This window comes from Hyaena hyaena, unplaced genomic scaffold (genome assembly GCF_003009895.1).
Source record: "Hyaena hyaena isolate Hyena2069 unplaced genomic scaffold, ASM300989v1 scaffold_365, whole genome shotgun sequence".
In the NCBI taxonomy this organism is placed as follows: domain Eukaryota; kingdom Metazoa; phylum Chordata; class Mammalia; order Carnivora; family Hyaenidae; genus Hyaena; species Hyaena hyaena.
In genome coordinates, this window is record NW_024080997.1 from 1089650 (window position 1) to 1108016 (window position 18367).

Below are 18367 nucleotides of genomic sequence, written 5' to 3' on the forward strand. Positions count from 1 at the left end.
TCATGAGTAAGGAACCCAAAGTCACAAGACAGTGAATAGTGAAACAGGAAACAGTGTGGAGCCTATAGTCTTAACTCCTGTGCTGTCTTTCCATTAGATAAAACAAATAGTTTTGCATTTATCATTTATCATGTTTTCCTTTGTGGTAGTATATGTTTTGGGTGTATGATATTTAAAATATCATAAAACCATTTCTAAGACTCTAATATTTATAGGACAGTGGAGGGGTGCATAGGTGGTTCACTTGGATAAGCACTGGACTTTTGTTATCAGCTCAGGTTGTCATCTCAGTTTTGATCATGGGATCCAGCCCTGCATCGGTCTCTGTGCTGTGCGTTAAGCCTGCTTAGGATTCTCTCTCTTTCTCTCTTTCCCCCTTTGCTGCTCTCTCACACGTGTGTGTGTGCATGCTCTCTCTCTCTCTCTTAAAATAAATAAATAAACTTTAAAAAAAGGAAAGTGGAATTTTACATGAGATATTTTGCATGTTTCTCTTACTTTACCAAAAATTGAGTGCTAATATTTTTTTGCCTTAGCTCTTCACTCATATATTAGCACGTTTTATAGTCAATTAAACATGAAAATAGAAGAAATAATAATTTATGGAGATGCATACTGTTAGGGATGGTGTTTATTAATTAAGTCAATTAGTGTCTAAAATCCTAGGTTAATCTGATTTGTTACACTTATAATGTTTGTGAATCATAAAATAATTGCATAATTATGAATTACACATTGATTAAAGTGATTTTTAAAGGATGACCATAGTTGGACTGTGAAGTATCTCTTGAGGAAATTCCATGAAACAAAATTCCCAGCTTATATAGAGAAAATGACTTTAAAATATCATTGAAGATATATATAGTACTACATGTCAAGAAATAAACAATGCCTGTCTAGCCGCACATAAATATATTCATAATGAATCACCCTTCAAAAATGGTATCTTATATTTATGTTTTCTTTAAATACTTTGTTGTTGATGCTATTTTTTTAACACTCTCATTGAGCCCTACCCTTGTATGAATCTGTCAATGCCTTGTTCAATGTCATTTGCAGTGTAGGAATAAGGTTCTCAGAATGAACTTGATCCCTTGATTAAGCCCCTCTCATGGGAGTCCCAGATACTGTATAGGGAATCCCTCAATATACAGTTGCCTCTAAATCCAGAGGTCTAGGGTAACTAAGAAGGCATTTTTGTTTTATACTTTTCACAGATTTATTGAGGAAAACCAACATAAACTGCATATAAAGTATACAGTTTGATAAGTATATATGTCTGTTAAGCAACATCACAACAGGTAATGGACACCTCTGGCAACCCCAGAGATTTTTTTCTGCTTCTTTAATGTTCCCTCCTTCACATCCATCTTTGCCTCTACCTCTTCTGCAAATAACCACTGGTTTGCTTTATGTCATTATACATTAGTTTGATTAATTTTAGGCTTTTAAACATATGGAAAATATCTTTATCTGTACTCTTCTTTGTCTGCATTTTCTCATACATTAATTTGTTGAGATTCATCAATGTTGTGTTTATCAGTTCCTTTTTGTTGCTGAGTAATATTCCCCTACCTGCACTGCAGTTTATCATTTCACTTGTTAATGAGCATATGGGTTGTTCCTAGGTGTGGGCTGTTAAGTATCAATCTGCTCTTGAGCATTTATGTACAAGTTTCTGTGTGGACACAGGTTTTCATTTCCCTTGGGTAAATACCTGGAAGTATAATGGCTGGGTTGTATACAGTAGGTATAGATAAAACTTTTTAAAAAACTGCTAAACTGTTTTCCAAAGTAGTTGTGCAATTTTATATTACCATCAGCGTTGGATGAGAATTCGAATTTTATCTATCCTTGCTAAAATTTGGTGCAGTCCATCTTTAAGCCATTTAAATAGGTATGTGGTAGAATCTCTGGGTAGTTTTACTTTGCAGTTTCTTGCAAAGTTAAGAAATTGGAGTGTATTTTCAGAAACTTATTTCCCTTCTGTATACCTTTTTTTGAAGTGTTTGCCCAAACATCTTTTCCATTTTTAGAAAGTGTGGCAGAAAGCAACAAGGACTCTTCTTGTATTGACAGATAACATTTCTTGCCTAAAGACCTGGTATGAGTTATCCTGCCATAACTTAAGTAATTGTGTTGAAAATATTTATAAAATTATGCTCTTACTTCTTTCATATAGCATTTAATAGCCAGTGGTCCCTGTCTGCTGCAATGAGATTTGATCAATACAATAAATTTTTTGTTTGTAATTATAAAAGTAAACTATTAGAATAAAGTGCAATTTATACTATTGCTATTTTAAAGGATATGTAGGATGCTAATGGTATATTTGTTGCTGGTACATCATATAGTTTGAAAACCTGGTAGTTTTAGTATATATTAAATGTGAATACTTGGCATATTGTCTTCAAAGAGAAGAAGAAATTGGGATGTCTAGATGGCTCAGTCGGTTGAGCATCTGACTTTGGCTCAGGTTATGATCTCGTGGTCTGTGAGTTCGAGCCCTGCGTTGGACTCTGCGCTGATGGCCCATATTCTGTGTCTGCTTTAGATTCTGTGTCTCCCTCTCTCTCTGCCCCTCCCCTGCTCATGCTCTGTCTCTCTGTTTCAAAAATAAGCATTAAAAAAATTAAAAAGAAGAAAAATAAATTATTATGTATCTAGGATGAATAGTAGTCTTTGAAAGTACTTTTAAGGTAAATTGAAAATATTTGTGTTTGTAATCTAACTAAAACTATAACTGAATCCAAATTCCACTGCTTTTACTTTATTTTCTTGAGTTATCAATTATATTTTACCTTAAATATATTTTACCTTAAATATATTTTGTTTTACTTCCAGCCTTACCAAATATATTTATTTTTCTGTATCATAAAAAGTATCATATAAAGTAATAAGTGGTTCCCCAAATGTTACAATATAAAATGTAAAATGTGGCCTCATTAAGACAGGAATCATACTCTATATTATATTATCTTACAATATGTAGTAAGTGTTAATGTCATAAATGATGGAGTCTGTGTTTTTAATACCTCTTCCTGCACTCTTAGGGAGGTGCCTGAATTAATGTCATAATCAAATGTATGAAATAGCAGTATGACCAAAATAAAAAAAAAAAACCTGTTTTTTTAAAAAAGTTGATCAAGATCGTTTCATTGTAGTACTGTTACTCTTGTATCAGATGTGGGAAGACGGTGTAGAAGGCACTGATTATGTTAGGCCAGATGTTATTTCCCTGTCTGAAATGGGTGAAATTTCAAGAACATTGAGTTAGGAGGTTAGAAGGGACATATTTGCTGCACTTTGGGCTTTAGGACTTCAACACAGTTCCTCCTCAGCCTTGTTTTAGAATTCTGCTTTGTGATTAACCCAGAAGGCACCATCAGTAGCAAAGAACAACAGTGTAAATCACTGTATTAGTTTTTACAGGCATGCCTTAACAAAGAACCACATATTGGGTGCCTTAAACAACACGATTTATTTTCTCTAAATCTGTAGGCTGGGACTTCGAGATCAAGTTGTTGGGAGAGTTAGTCCCTTCTGAGGGGTTGAGAGGGAAGATTTGTTCTAGGCTTTTCTCTTTGGCATGTGGTTGGCTGTTTTATTCCTGTGCCTTCACATTGTCTTCCTTAAGTGCTTGCCAGTGTCCACATTTCTTCTTCTTATAAGGACACAGTCATATTGGATTGGAGCCCACTCTTATGACCTCATTCTAACTTAATTACTTCTATAAAGATCCTGTTTCCAAAGACAGTCAAATTCTGATATAGTAGGAGTTAGCACTTCAACATATGAATGGGAGAGCATGGCACAATTCAGCCCATAACAATTACCCTTTATCCTGGTAGTTTTAGATTTATATTTATGGTGTTTTTGACAGCTTTTCAAATGAAGCCTCATGGTCTCATTTGAATGCTGAGGAAACTACATTCCTGAGTCCTTCAATCCACTAGATATGGGAAGGAAGAGGCTTTGTTACTTTTATCTGCAATGAGTTTGGACTGAGAAGTATCTAATCCCTCTCTCATGGGGGGATTTCTTGAGACTTCACATCAGCTTCTCACCAACTGTCCATGTGACAGTCATTTTAGCTCCATGAAACCCCCACAGACCTCATCCTGTCCTAGCATGACAGAAATCTTCTAGCAGTGTTTTCATTACCAGAGACAAGTCCTTCTTGTCAAGATTGCTGTCTGAAGTCTTATTTCCTCACTCATGTATAGATGATTTTCTCCGAGGCTCCTATCTTTCACAAACTTCCCTTGGATATCATCTCTTCTGTTGCCATTTGTTAAGCCATAGATGAGTCTTTCCTTTATCAGAAGCTCTTTCCATTAGAGTTTGAAGGCAGGTTTTATGTCATCCTGAGTCCCCAAGCCAACTCTCATGTTTTTAACCACCACTTAATGAGAGATGATATTCACACACTTCTAAGCACAATTCTGAGCATACTAGCTGTAATGCCAACCCCCCTTTTCACTGTGGAAGCATAATGGAATTTGCCTGAGAGTGGTGTCATTATGGATTGAAACAACATTCAGTCCATTCTAGTTTCTTTTAAAAATCATCTGAAAGCTTTGATGATTTCTCTATTAACACTTTATTCCCTACAGATCTCACAAGTGATCAGACTGCTTCTGAAAACTCCTTTTTAAGGAATAACTCCTTTTCTAAAACCCGCTCTTCCTTTAAGGCTTAAGTCATTCAACTGTGCCATTTTTCTCTTTCCCTGCTTGCCACTGTCATCCTCTGATCTTTAGGTAACTTCTCACATTGAGCAAATAATGTGGCATCTTCACTTATACTCTTCCTACCTATTCTGCATCTCACTCTCACACTGGGTGATGTTTGAGTTTATACATATGACCTACCTCAATGGCTTGTATGGTCTCTTGATGAGTCCATGTGGCCTTTATTTCCACCCTCCATTAGCACCCCACTGCTGTTGTCACATCTGAATCTCGTTACTATCTGAAATAGCTTCACTCCCTAAATCGAAAAGTCTAGTATTCCATTTTCTTTCTTTTTTAATTTTTAATAGTTTATTTATTTTTGAGACAGAGGGAGACAGCATGAACAGTGGGGGGCGGGGGAGGCAGAGAGAGAGGGAGACACAGAATCTGAAACAGGGTCCAGGCTTTGAGCTGTCAGCACAGAGCCTTATGTGGGGCTCAAACCCTCGGACCGTGAGATCTGACCTGAGCTGAAGTTGAACGTTTAACTGACTGAGCCATTTTGTAACCATTACCATTATCTTATATTTTACTTCCTTATTTCCAGTACATATTCACAGGCCACAAATTTCTCCCAGCCTTTCTCCGTTTCTATATTAACCTTGGCCCTCATTCTCATTTATCCTTTTGCTATACCTGGTTGGCAAAATGCCAACAGTGGTGAAGAGTCACCAAGATGGCACTTTCTTTCCTTTTCCTCCATTAGTCTGTTAGGGAGAACAAATAAGGGTGAATCACTCCCATATTAACAAACAAAGGTCCCTCTGGATCCTGTAGATGACATCTCAGTTCTCTCTTATTCCCTTCAAATCCAAGTTTCTAAATGACATGTTTCTTCTCTTCCCCTCACCCCCATATCATATACGTTTGTTAAAGGAGTTATTCTGTGAACATTTGGTCAGTTATGTTTAATCCATTAGTTCTCAAATCGCATATACATGAAAAATATACAAGTGACTTTTTTTTTTTTTCAGCAGACATCATGCCCCTGTGTAGCCCTAGTGGGGCTTAAACTTACAACAGTGAGGTCAAGAGCTGGGTTGAGATTGAGAGTTGGGCACCTAACTGACCGAGCTACTCAGGCACCCCTCAAGTGACATATCCAATAGTCTTTTTTAAGTACAAGATATTTTGAAAAGGTATGTTTTGGAGAGAGTATATAAAGTGTATAGTGACAGCTTTGATGTATATATTTAATGATGATTAAAATTATTTTCCTAAGTGAAAACAAGTGACCATTGCCATTTCTTTTTCTTTCACTATATACAGTCCTGAATTTTCCTCTTTGAGGAACTGAATAAGTCGTCTGTTTATAATTAGTTTGTAATACGTGACATATCTATAATATTCTAACTATTGTTCTCTGTTTCAGAGTATTACAGTGGTAAAAAAAAAATACTCTTTTGTCATCAGAATCAGCCCCCCTCCACTTCTAGGATTTAGGGAAATAAAAATAATGGGCATTCTTTCAGAAACACACCAGGCTACCAGGGAACTGGGCACCTAGCCTGACCTGTATGGGCCGCTCTGTGGAGTTAGCAAGTACCAGGTTAGTTTGGCCTCCATAGGTGGTTCAAGTGTGGAATGAGATCAAACTTGACTCTCACTTTGATTTGCGTGTCCCATGGGGAGTCTGGAGCTACTTTGGGCTTTTAGGCTTGGGGCCTGTTCTATGAAGGTCCCAGAATATCCAGTAACCATATGTGCAGTGTTTACCTTTGTTCTGGAGAAATAGAAATAAAGAATTCATTTTTTAAAAATAATACACTTAGGTCAGAAATCAGGTACAATCATTTCTCTGAAGACTATCCCTGTTTTCTGTGGTTCAGATGAGATTCTTTGGGAATGTAATGAAGACTGCATTTTGGACCTGGATTTCAGTGGCCTGGCACATGCCACACAGCTGATTCTTATCTGTAGCATGTCACTTATGTCATTTTTAAAATCCCTAACCTTTAATCTTGTGTATCAGCTGGGAGACAACTAGACTTTGTGTGTCTGTATGGACCAAATAATGCTATATAGCCTGTTGAAGGAGATAGTCAAGGCCAGTTGAGGAAAAAAACAGCAGAATAACATTGTTTCTTATGCCTGTGAAAAAGGTGCCTGTGTCCCCTTCATGCTCTTTTCTTCTAGTCTCCTAGACTAGAGAGTCCTGGACATAGAGAGTTAATGGCCTCTCTCATTTGGCCATTAACTTTTCAGCATGGCTAATCATTTTTGCCTACATTTTGGTACCTCAGATGCCAGAATCTTAAGGCAATACTTAACTCTATTTAAGTGACTTTTACCCTCATTTGATGAATTTCTTTTTTCTTGTCATCACTTTTGTCAGTCAGTTGCTTTCATTATTATCTTTATCCTCATCACTTATCATTACTTAACTAAGTGCCTCCATTGAATTTTACAAGACTAACTGCCTTTTCCCCTGAAGAAGCTCCAAATCATAAAAAAAAAGAGTTAGCCATATTAAAAAAAAAAAAAGAAGAAGAAGAAGAAGAAGAAGAAGAAGAAGAAAAAATGCAGCCTTATTCTCTCATAGTAGCAAGTAAATAAATGAATAAATAAGTAAATAAAATGTATCTTCTAGTTCTTGGAGTAGCTTCTAATTTCAGTTAAGTAACTGATTTTAATCTTACCACATATTTGCATTTTGTGCCTCATAGGCTAACTTAGTGAAGTAATTTCATGAAATGATGAATCATCTTGTTATAGGATACTTGATGTAAAGGACATTCTGTTAATTCAGGGTCAGACCAGATGGTAAGGCAAGAAGTTAGCCTCTATGTGGTTAAACTTGAAAATGCACAATTGAGAAATTAAATGAAGACTCCAGGAAATGGCACCTCTAGGAAATATTTCCAGGAAATAACACTCAGTTAGAAGGTAAGGCATGATTGCTGGTCGCTAAAAATTAAAGCATCATATATGTGTAAATATTGGCAAGCCTGAAAACCTGGGTTTGAAATCAAAGGAAAGCTTTGTGGGTACCACAGGTTACTGCAGATTTCTTAAGTAGTGTCAGTAAGAGTAGTAGAGAAACATTTTTATCAATTAAACTAATAAAACAGAGGCATCATTCTAGTGTTTTTGTTAAAGCTGAACCATGGTGGTTGTGATTCAAAACAATGACAGGATGCTTGTTGTCATATTGTAGATATAGACTTACTCCATTATATTCATGATTGAATGAATTAGTATCTATCTACAAACAAAGAGACAGGAAGCTAGTGCATAGTACTCAAACATTTTCTTAGGCTTAAGATCTCTGATATTTAACTGTATAATGTGGGGAGGCATCCAGTTTTGCCAATGAAGAGTGTATTTCAACCATTTTCCAATAGGAAAACATTAAGAGTTGGGAAACCCCTAGTTCACAGACTTGCTTGGAAGAAGTATGCATGGACTATCTAAATTATCAAACGTTTTTAATAACTTGATTAACACTTACATATTTTCTTGCCCATTTGAAAACTTATATGTAACTGTAAGGATAGGTTTTCATTTGCTGGGAATTCATCATAATAATACATGTAATAATAATAATACATGTAATTGTATGTATTTTGGGTGCTAACCGGTACAAAGCAATGCTATGTCTTGAAAAAGCACTGCTTCTAAGTTAATAACTGCAAAATGCTATCACCTGGATAAATTTAGAAGTGATGGGAAATTTATTTTTTATTTTTATTTTTTTTATGTTTTATTTATTTCTAGGAGAGAGAGAGAGAGAGAGAGAGACAGCGTGAGCAGGGGAGGGTCAGAGAGAGAGGGANCACCAATGCCTGCTACGGTGGCACTGCCTCCCTCTTCAATGCTGCCAACTGGATGGAGTCCAGCTCCTGGGATGGTATGTGCCACCTGGGACCTTGTGTAAGAAAGGAATTGGGTTAGAGGCTGGATCCTCAGTTCTGTTTCTCCATTTCCCCAGTGATTTCGTCAGGGAATGAAGGGCAACTCATTTATTTTTTATTTTTTTTTATTTTTTATTTCTAGGAGGGAGAGAGAGAGACAGCGTGAGCAGGGGAGGGTCAGAGAGAGAGGGAGTCACAGACTGAAACAGGCTCCAGGCTCCGAGCCGGCAGTCAGCACAGAGCCCGATGCGGGGCTCGAACCCACGAACCACGAGATCATGACCTAAGCGAAAGTCGGATGCTTAACCTACTAAGCCACCCAGGCACCCCAGAAGTGATGGGAAATTTAATTTAAATGATAAAATATATTAGTCAGGATTTATCAATTCAACTAATTAGATATCAAGAATTTGTTTGGATTTCAAGTTTGGTTTGCTTTGTTGATTCAGAGGTGTCATGAAGAGTTTGTCTCCTTTGCTTACCATATCCACTTTCTCTCCCTAATAATGGCCTTATCTTAAGGTTTATCCTAAGCTATCTCCCATTAGTGCTTGCAAGATGTCTGCCAAGCATTCAGAGGACTACATGGCTCTCTACCACATCTTAGAAGAGAAACAGTCATTTTTAGAGCTCTCTTATACACTTCTTTCTTAGAAGTCTCCAGTAAATGAGGGTGCCTAGTGGCTCAGCTGGTTAAATGTTTGACTGATTCTTCGATTCAGCTCAGGTCATGATCTTGCAGCTTGTGGGATCAAGCCCTGTATCGGGCTCTGTGCTTACAGTGCAGAGCCTGCTGGGATTCTCTCTCTCTTCCTCTTTCTCTCCTCCGACTCCCACTTGTATGTGCACACATGTGCATTCTCTCTCTACCAAAATAAATAAATAAATAAGCATTAAATAAAAAAGAGAAGAATTCTCTCTAGTAAATGCCTTTTCCAGTCTCAGTGAGCAGACTGGGTCATAAGCACCCTTAAGTAATTAGTTTCCAAATGCATTGACTCAAAAGGCTCTATATCTACGGATACTTAACTGTCTGTCCTGAACATATATTTTTCAATATTTATTCCACTGAATAGTCTACTGAGTAGCAAAAATGCAGTTTGTAAAATTACTGTTAGCTTCATTAGTCTAAGAGTAACCCCATCCTTTCTGCCTATGGCTGGTTCAGAAATTGTCATGTGATCCAATTTTTATCAGTGGGAAGTATGGAAATTTTAGCTGGAGGCTACTAGGAAAGTACTTCCTTATTTTTAAGATTGATAAGAGGAGTGTTCTCCCTTCCTTGCCTTCTACTTCCATCTATTTCACTCCTACATTCCTCTCCCCTTGCTCCCTCCTTCCTACTCATTGCAATGGAAAAAAAGAAAGAAGCATTTTGCCTTGATTTATCCTGGTAGTCATCTTTTGGCTCTGAGAAAACCCAAATTCAGGATAAACCCAATGCTGTGGAGCCTTGTTGATATTATTCAGTCACTAAGTCAATCTACTCTCAAATCTACCCAACTACTGAATTTCCTGTTATGTGAAAATGAAACTCCTTATTCATTAAGCTAGCAAATTAGGTTTTCTGATGCTCATAGCCGAAAACATACCAAGTAATATAGTTTTTAAGCTGAAATATCAATTGTCATGAATTGGTATCAGAAACCTACGATAATATTTACTGTACAACCTAAGATGTAAAGTATATAATCACCTCTTAATTATCCAAAAGCAGAACAAGATATAAATTTACAAACCATTCAGAAATCATTTTAGTTTGGCTTTGAATAACACTTGGTATTTTATGTACAAAGGATCACACATGCTTTATTCTCTTAAAACTGAACAGTATATACTTTAAATTTATTAGGAAGTGCTGGCAATTGTCTAGTTTCCTTTGTCTCTGAAGGGCAGGCACACAATGTTGGAATAGGATACCATCATTGTCCACCAAGACAGATTTGCCCTTCCTTTACTTCTCTTCAGAGCCTTCTCTCTTCCTCTGGATAGAACAGTATTTTCCTTTCAAAGGTGTCTCATTAGAGACATGTTAGAGAAATATGAGGAAAAATTAGGGACAGTACTCAAATCATGATAAAACTATATAATAAATTATATTTGGTGTTAAATGTCAATAAGAACGTGAAAGAACAATTTGCCTAGGATAATTAAGAATTGATTTCAGTCTCATGTAAGAAGGTAGAGAAAAATAAACAGAGAAATGCCTCAGTGGACTTAATTCTTTCTAACCAATATGAAAGAATGGTTGACAGTGTAAAAGGAAGGAGAATATTGGGAGATAGTTGGTGTATTAAACTAGAGTTTGAAAAGGCCAAGGAAGAAGATCCTGGATATGGTCAGAAAAAGATTGTATGCTTTCAGAAAATAGATTTCAAATATAATTTGTTCAGCCATAATAATGATAATTTTGTACTTAAGAATTCTCAAATTATACAATAGCTATTTTGATGGAAAAGAAAAAGTTTAGGAGCAAGACAGTTGACAGTAAGCTTTTTTCCATAGAAATTTTCGTAATGATTTTTTTTTTTTTTTTTTTTTTGGTGTAGCAATGAGTGCACATTCACACAGTTTAACAAACTTAACATTTTATGACATCTCAGGAGCTTCTCCTCTTCTCATTTTTGGTATTGTCATTAAATTAAGGTGTCTTAAACATTATTAATGTTTTTGCAAAGTATTATGAAAGCATAGTAAAAGCCCACTCAAAGTAAGCAATGGAGTTGCTTATAGAATGCATTTTTTCCCTGACTAGATTGCTAGTTCTTGATGAAGATTGAAATGTAACCTAGAATGATCTGTGTAGTGCAAATAATATCTCTAAGTCATTTATTATTTCTTTTAGTTTCAAAGATTTGCTATAGTCAAAATGCGGACAGATCTGGCTGAGTCCAGAGCTAAAAACACTAAAAGGGAACCTGGCTAAAAGGGTGAGAGAGTTCAAATATAAAATTCTAACAATGCTGATATGGTGAAACTGTGATGGCCTAGGGAGTGGGATTCGGTAGAATAGTAAGAAAAGATAGACAAATATTAAAAAAAAATATGGTAAACTTACAGCAAAAGGGTAATAAAAATTAGGATTCATGACTATGAGAAAAATATCAACGAAGGTGGACTTGAGATTAATATAGACTCACAAAAATGGCCAGGAAAATAAAAACAGGTCTTTTTGAGGTATGTTCAAATCAAAAGAATAATGCATGAGTTCGTTGGTTAGAACAAGTGTTGTAATGTTAACAGATAATGTTTAGAAAAGTAAAATTCACATCCTGCTTAGCTTCTTCTCTGTCAAGGAGAATGGTTTTCACTGGATAGAAAAAAAAAGTTTCAGAGGAATTCTAAGCTAAGTGAACAATGGTGAGAGAACACTTAGCTATTTTAATATCCAGGATCATACAGAATGCAGATACTGAAACAACTTTTGGTTATCATGGAACCAAAGTGGGTGATGCTTGAGATAGCAAACACAGAAGGAATTTAAATGATTAGAGATGAGCTAAAGGGACACATTCTTAAAAGTAGAAAAGCGAGATTCTAATAGAACATCCATATTGGTCTTGTGACTTTGATTGGATAGGTTTGTGACTTCGATTGGATAGGTTTGTGAGCCATTAGAAGTTTTGGTATTACTAAGAAAGAAAATGTGTGTGTGTGTGTGTGTGTGTGTGTGTGTTTTACTAAGGATGTGCTATGCAAAATCAAACTTATTTTCTTTTTTGATAGACTACTTAGTGAATGGTGTGGATATAATTAATTCTGATTATAGTAAGCCTTTTGACAAAGTCTTTGAAAATATTTGTGGGAACAAGGTAGAGAAAAAAATAGACTGTAGAACTAAATGGAGCTACTTGGATGATTATACTCAAGGATTACTTTTTAATGGATGGATGACAACTAGAAGAGAGGTCTGTGATTGATGCGCCAGAGGCCCTATTATTTCTAACATTTATCAATGCCTTTGAATAAGAAAAATATAGGAGACCTAACTATCAGATTTAAGGATGATACAAAGGTGAGAGGCATAGTTAATATAATCCTTATTTAAATAGATCTCAATGGGTTAATAGACCAAAACAAAGAAAGTAAAATTTAATAGGGATTTATCCATTCTTTCTTCTATTTAGAGTTCACTTACTAAGCACCTTTCATATGTAAAACACTTGACTTGTTGCTAAAGAGGCAGAGATGAATAAGACATTTCCCTCTTTTAGAAGTGTACAAGAGAAGAGATTTTAACAAATAATTACAGATAAATATAAGCCCTGCTATACTATAAGCATATACAAGTTGTTATGGAAGCTCAGGGTTGTGAATAAATAATGGATTGAATGAGAAGTGTGAGATATAAGCTTTGGATAACTTACAAAGTAGTATACATGCTTAGTTTAACATTATGAGGGGAAAATGTGTCAGTGGCATAATATTAGTGCCTTACAATGTAATAAATACATTAAAATGATAATGTTTTTTTAAATGTTTTATTTATTTCTAGGAGAGAGAGAGAGAGACAACGTGAGCAGGGGAGGGACAGAGAGAGAGAGGGAGACACAGACTGTGAAACAGGCTACAGGCTCTGAGCTGGCTGTCAGCACAGAGCCCGACGTGGGCTCAAACCCATGAACTGCGAGATCATGACCTAAGCAAAAGTCGGACGGTTAACCGACTAAGCCACCCAGGCACCCCAAAAATGATAATGTTTAAACAAAATGAATAAGCATTGTTGTATCTTGTTCTGAGCTCACCTTTCAAAAGAACATGATTAGAAATGAAAGAAGGCTTGGGGCACCTGGGTGGGTCAGACAGTTAAGTGGTAGACTCTTGGTCTCGGCTCTCATCAGGGTCTCACGGTTCAGCAGTTTGAGTCCATATCTGGCTCTCTGCTGATAGCACAGAGCCTGCTTGAGATTCGGTCTGTCTCTCCCCCTCTCTCTGCCAGTCCCCAGCTCACTCTCTCTTTATGTCTCTCTCCAAATAAATAAATAAACAAACAAACAAACTAAAAGAAAAGAGGGAAATGAAAGAAGACCAATACAGAGATGTAGATCCAAGAGGAGATGGCAGTTAAATAAATTTTTGTGTTAGTGAGGAAAAATTCTAAAATTGAGTGAATTATGGCTGTCAGTTCTTTCTGTAAATATAATGCTTATTCTTACTTGATCTTTTAAAAAATGATACACTAAAGATGCACTTAATAATACTATAAGGCTTTCTCTAGGTTAGAAGTTGTCTTTTTTTCATATCCCATCCCCTGTTGCTGACATGTTTGTGTGTGTATGTGTGTTTCAGAAGTAAAATTTACATCAATGACAAGACAAAGGAGCAAACTTAAGGAGTATTTTATTATCGCTGTATATAAGGGATACTTGCCTATATGTCTTCACTAATTTTCATTAAAAATATTTTGTTAGTTTATTTCATTCAAGGCCTTCCTTTTAAGAGGCATTTCAATTTAAAGTTGACTTTTAGGGCCACCTTGGTGGCTCAGTCCAACTTCAGCTCAAGTCATGGTCTCCCATTCAAGCCCCACATCAGTCTCACTTCTGTCAGAGCAGAGCCCACTTCAGATCCTCTCTGCCTCTCTCTCTTTCATCCCCCACTTGTACCTTCTCAAAAATATATAAAACATTAAAAACAAACAAATAAATATACAAATAAATAAATGAATAAGTAAAATTGACTTTTAAGCAACTGAATTAAACTCCATTGAATTCGCCTTAAGTATTTAATGTCTTTTTGAAGTTCACTTTCCCTTTCAATTTTATAGTGGTTTCATTGTAATGATGGTAGTGTTGAATTTCATGAAATTTGAAATTTGATGCTAGCATTTCCAGCCTCGCAAAGTGTATACATATTGTAGTCAGTGACCAGTTAGCTCCCTTGATTCCCCATGTTGTTAATGAAGTAGAGGTCATGGGTTTCATCTGCATGCAGGCCAGCAAGCTTGTCTTTGTTATGTGGCACAAGATATGCCCCTCACCCCAGCCAGCTGGCTGGCAAATGTGTGCAGTTGGTGACAAGGAGAACTGGGTGAGACTATGTAGATGGATTGGTGCAAATTCATCACCACAGCTAGGAAAATACCCGTGAGCAAATGCCTCCCTAATGGACAACACATGGTTGTTTATATTCAATCGAATTGTAGATATATAGTTTGTCATTAATCTTACTTACAGAAAATCTCACTTTTATTTAATGGATAAAATAACTTCCTGCTTTAAAATTTACTGGATTAAATTTTTATAACTGTATTTGACAAATATTTTACATTTTGCTTTCATGTAATGTAGTTCTTTTACATGTAAAATTTTGTAACTTTTCAGGACATTTTGGATTCACAACAGCCTTGTTACGTTTGCGATGCCATGGGCAAAAATCACCTGAGCATTGATGATTTTGATGGGAATAAATCAGTCTGTGCTGAATATATAGGTGAAAAAAATGTTAAATGAAGTACATCATCTTTGGCTACTGCCATTCACTCATTTCTTCCTCTGAATTTATTAATATGATTTGGGTAAAAGAGTAAATTTAGTATTGTCTTGGTATTTGGAAGTCTGTGTGCTTTAACCAGCACAAATTAAATTAAGCTATTCACTACTTTCAAAAAGGGTGCTTAATATTATTGAATAAGCTTTCAAACTCAGTTTACTTCAGCATATACTAATTACTCCCATCTAATCATGCTGTATCATGTAATTAATATGAACATAACTAGGATCCACTTTTAATTTTTTTTTTCCTTCCAGAGGCTCTCATATAAAATAGCATTATGTATAATTAAAAGCTACAACTTAAACAAGTCTAACTTTCCCTTTAAAAGCAGTATACATTTCATTTGGTCATCTCAGACATTTCATAAGAGGCAACCTTACTCTAATTGTATGCATTCTAGTTTAAAGATGGTGAATTTAATTTAATACAGCAGAAACCTGTTTCATTCTTCCAGCCTAATTAATCAGCATATATCAAAACCTTAGTTTTAGAACAAGTAGATTATAGAATGTACACAGTGAATTCTTGTTACACTCAAAATGACTCTTTTAAACCTATTCAGAGCTTTGATTCTAATACAAAATGTAAAATATAAATGTTAAAACTGAGTACCACTATTGGTAAGGAAGTCTGAGAGCCATGGAATATATAATTATCTGGGCTTTTCAGAAATTAAAGCTCTGCGGTTTTCATTGTATAATTTTTTACATTGAAATGACTTCTGTGTTTAGAGAAGATTAATCTCTTTAAATCTCTCAAAGACCATTTCCAGACCTCGAGGGTCTGACAATAACCCTTTACTGAGATTTGAAGTTGTTTCAATCTAATTTTTTGCAGTAAGCTATAGCACAGTACAATTGATAGCAACTGTTGTATAGATTTCTTTTTAATAAAGTTTCAGGTTTTCCCTATAGAGGTGCTTAGTGCCCCTCACGCCTGATTTCCAAAAAAACAATTCTATGTTTACATTCTGTGGTTATTTGACATTCCATACAAAAGAGAGAGGAAGAGAGAGACTTGATTTTGCAGGAAGTTTTTTTTTTTTTTTTTTTTTTTTGGTGGAAACTTAGGAACGTGCTACTAATCATTTTTCCCGAAATTCCTATTTTTATGAGTTTTAGGGTTTTTACAGTCAGTATGAATTCTTCTGTCAGAGTGTAGACCCATTGACAATGCAATCATTTAAAAATCTAATTACTTTCACCTGTTTAAATAAGTGAAATTCATGCTGGAAAACGTGTGCAAACTGCCACGGGAAGTAGTCGAACTCCCACTCAAGGAAGGTTTTCCAGGCATCCTTTTTGTCCCTGAGGTGTTAATGTCCTTTTAGAAGTCTGTATGGATTTGGTCTATAGCCACAGATTTGTGACTAAATGACTGTGTGATCGAAGCTACTAAACAGTAATAAGGCTTGGTAATAGCTGTTTGAGGTTTATTTCAAAAGCTTCATGTCTAATCTCATTAGAATACCTATGGGTACAAACGTTATTTTTCCCTTGTGTGTTCTAAACATAGAGTAAGTGATAGATCATAATTAATGTACTAAAAAGGCACATTTTGCCTTTGTTTGTGTTTTACAATGTGTAGTTAGTTCACCTAAACCAGACACATACGCATTTGTTTCCTTTTCCTTCTTGCTTTGTTTTTGTTTTAACTGAAAAGCCTGAACTTATAATATATATAGACAGAGAGGCTGGGTGTTTGTTACCGAAATCCACTGGCTTTAAACAAATCAAAACAAAAAGAATCATTCCTTAATAGTCTTCCAACCTATATGAAGTGCAGTCTGTTGTTTGCTGGGGAAGATGAATGGAATATGTGCTTTGAAATTTCTCAGCAGCAAATAGTTCTACATTTTCAGTTGATAGACTTTTAAGCTGTCACATCTTTATTTTCTTTTCCTGGCAACAATTATTGCATCATGAAATGAAGATAATTGTAATTTTGTTTTGTCTTAGATGCCATTTATAAGATATGTTATACATATTATTACCTCTCTTTCCTATTAGATTTTTTTTGTAGCAAAATTAGAGTTTAGTTGATTCAGGGGAATTATACTACTGCCTTTAAAGCATTATTAGCATTTTGTTAAGATTGGATATTAAGGAATTCAAATGACCAGGTCTGTTATTAGAATAGGAAACAAATTCGACTTAACTGTTTTGATTTTTTTTCTCCCTTTCAATATGTAGATCATGTACTTTATGCACAGGCTAGCTTACAATATACATGTGTGTTTGTGTATGTGTATTTTATATCATATTTAAACAGATACTTTTAGATAATAGTATTTACAAATCTAGTTCAGAAGTTTTGAACTCCTGTGCTTTTGGGAGCCAAATAAAGCCAACAAAAGAATAAAATAGGCTTTGGTCAGGAAATTATAAAGTGGTGGAGACAGACACAACTGGAGAAGATGGGCCTCTTCTAAAGATGCCCAACGTCAATTGTTTTAAAATACCCTGTGTACTGTCATTATTAAGGAAAATGCTTTGGCCAACTGAATTTGGTCCTTGGGACACCACTCTGAGAGTCCTAAAAACCCAGTTTTTCTATATATTGTCAGTCAGGGATTTTCTGCCATGGAGGAATCACTCACTCGTAGAGCCCCTCCAGTCATAGGCTTTTGTTTGGGGAATGTGTCAGGATTTGCCAGTGTAAGTATTAGTAGGTTACTGAATATTCTAGTCTGATGAATAGAGCTATGAACTATAAAGACAAACAAGCAGAATCTTAAAATTAGTGCTTTAGAATACACTCTGTTGTGGGGCACCTGGGTGGCTTAGTTGGTTAAGCGTCCGACTTTTGCTTAGGTCATGATCTCACGGTTCGTGGGTTCGAGCCCCGCTTCAGGCTCTGCGCTGACTGCCAGCTCAGAGCCTGGAGCCTGTTTCAGTCTGTGACTCCCTCTCTCTCTGACCCTCCCCTGCTCACGCTGTCTCTCTCTCTCTCTCTCTGTCTCCTAGAAAAAAAATATAGAATACACTTTGTTGTATCTCTCTACCATCCTAGGTCTTTATATTGTTGAAACCATTTCCACGAGTCCTAAATTGAGAATTTTCTGTACTTACAACAGATACTCCCCTCTACTCTTTCCTAGTCCTCACTGATGTCCAAACTTTGGAATTCCGTTGCTCTCAAGCCAACGTTTCCTTTCTTAAATCATGGAACATTACCTCCTTCTCATGAAGACATGAATATCTTTGTAAGAAAGATGACTAAAGAAGCATTACAATGCAATTTCCATTTATAGAAATACATGTTATATATGTGGAATCCTAA

At 35.8% G+C, this 18367-nt stretch overlaps 1 protein-coding gene across 7 annotated transcripts in view; it reads left to right on the forward strand.

Moving 5' to 3' along the window:
- The window catches only part of FOXP2 (forkhead box P2), a 583386-nt gene that overhangs the window by 240636 nt on the left and 324383 nt on the right, over positions 1–18367 (forward strand). Inside the window, exon 4 of one of the 7 annotated variants that reach the window (XM_039250276.1) lies at positions 1218–1301. The exons of the other annotated variants lie outside the window; for them this stretch is intronic. The gene's annotated coding sequence lies outside the window, so the exon portion shown is untranslated. The remainder of the gene's footprint in view (positions 1–1217; positions 1302–18367) is intronic. 7 annotated transcript variants of the gene reach the window in all.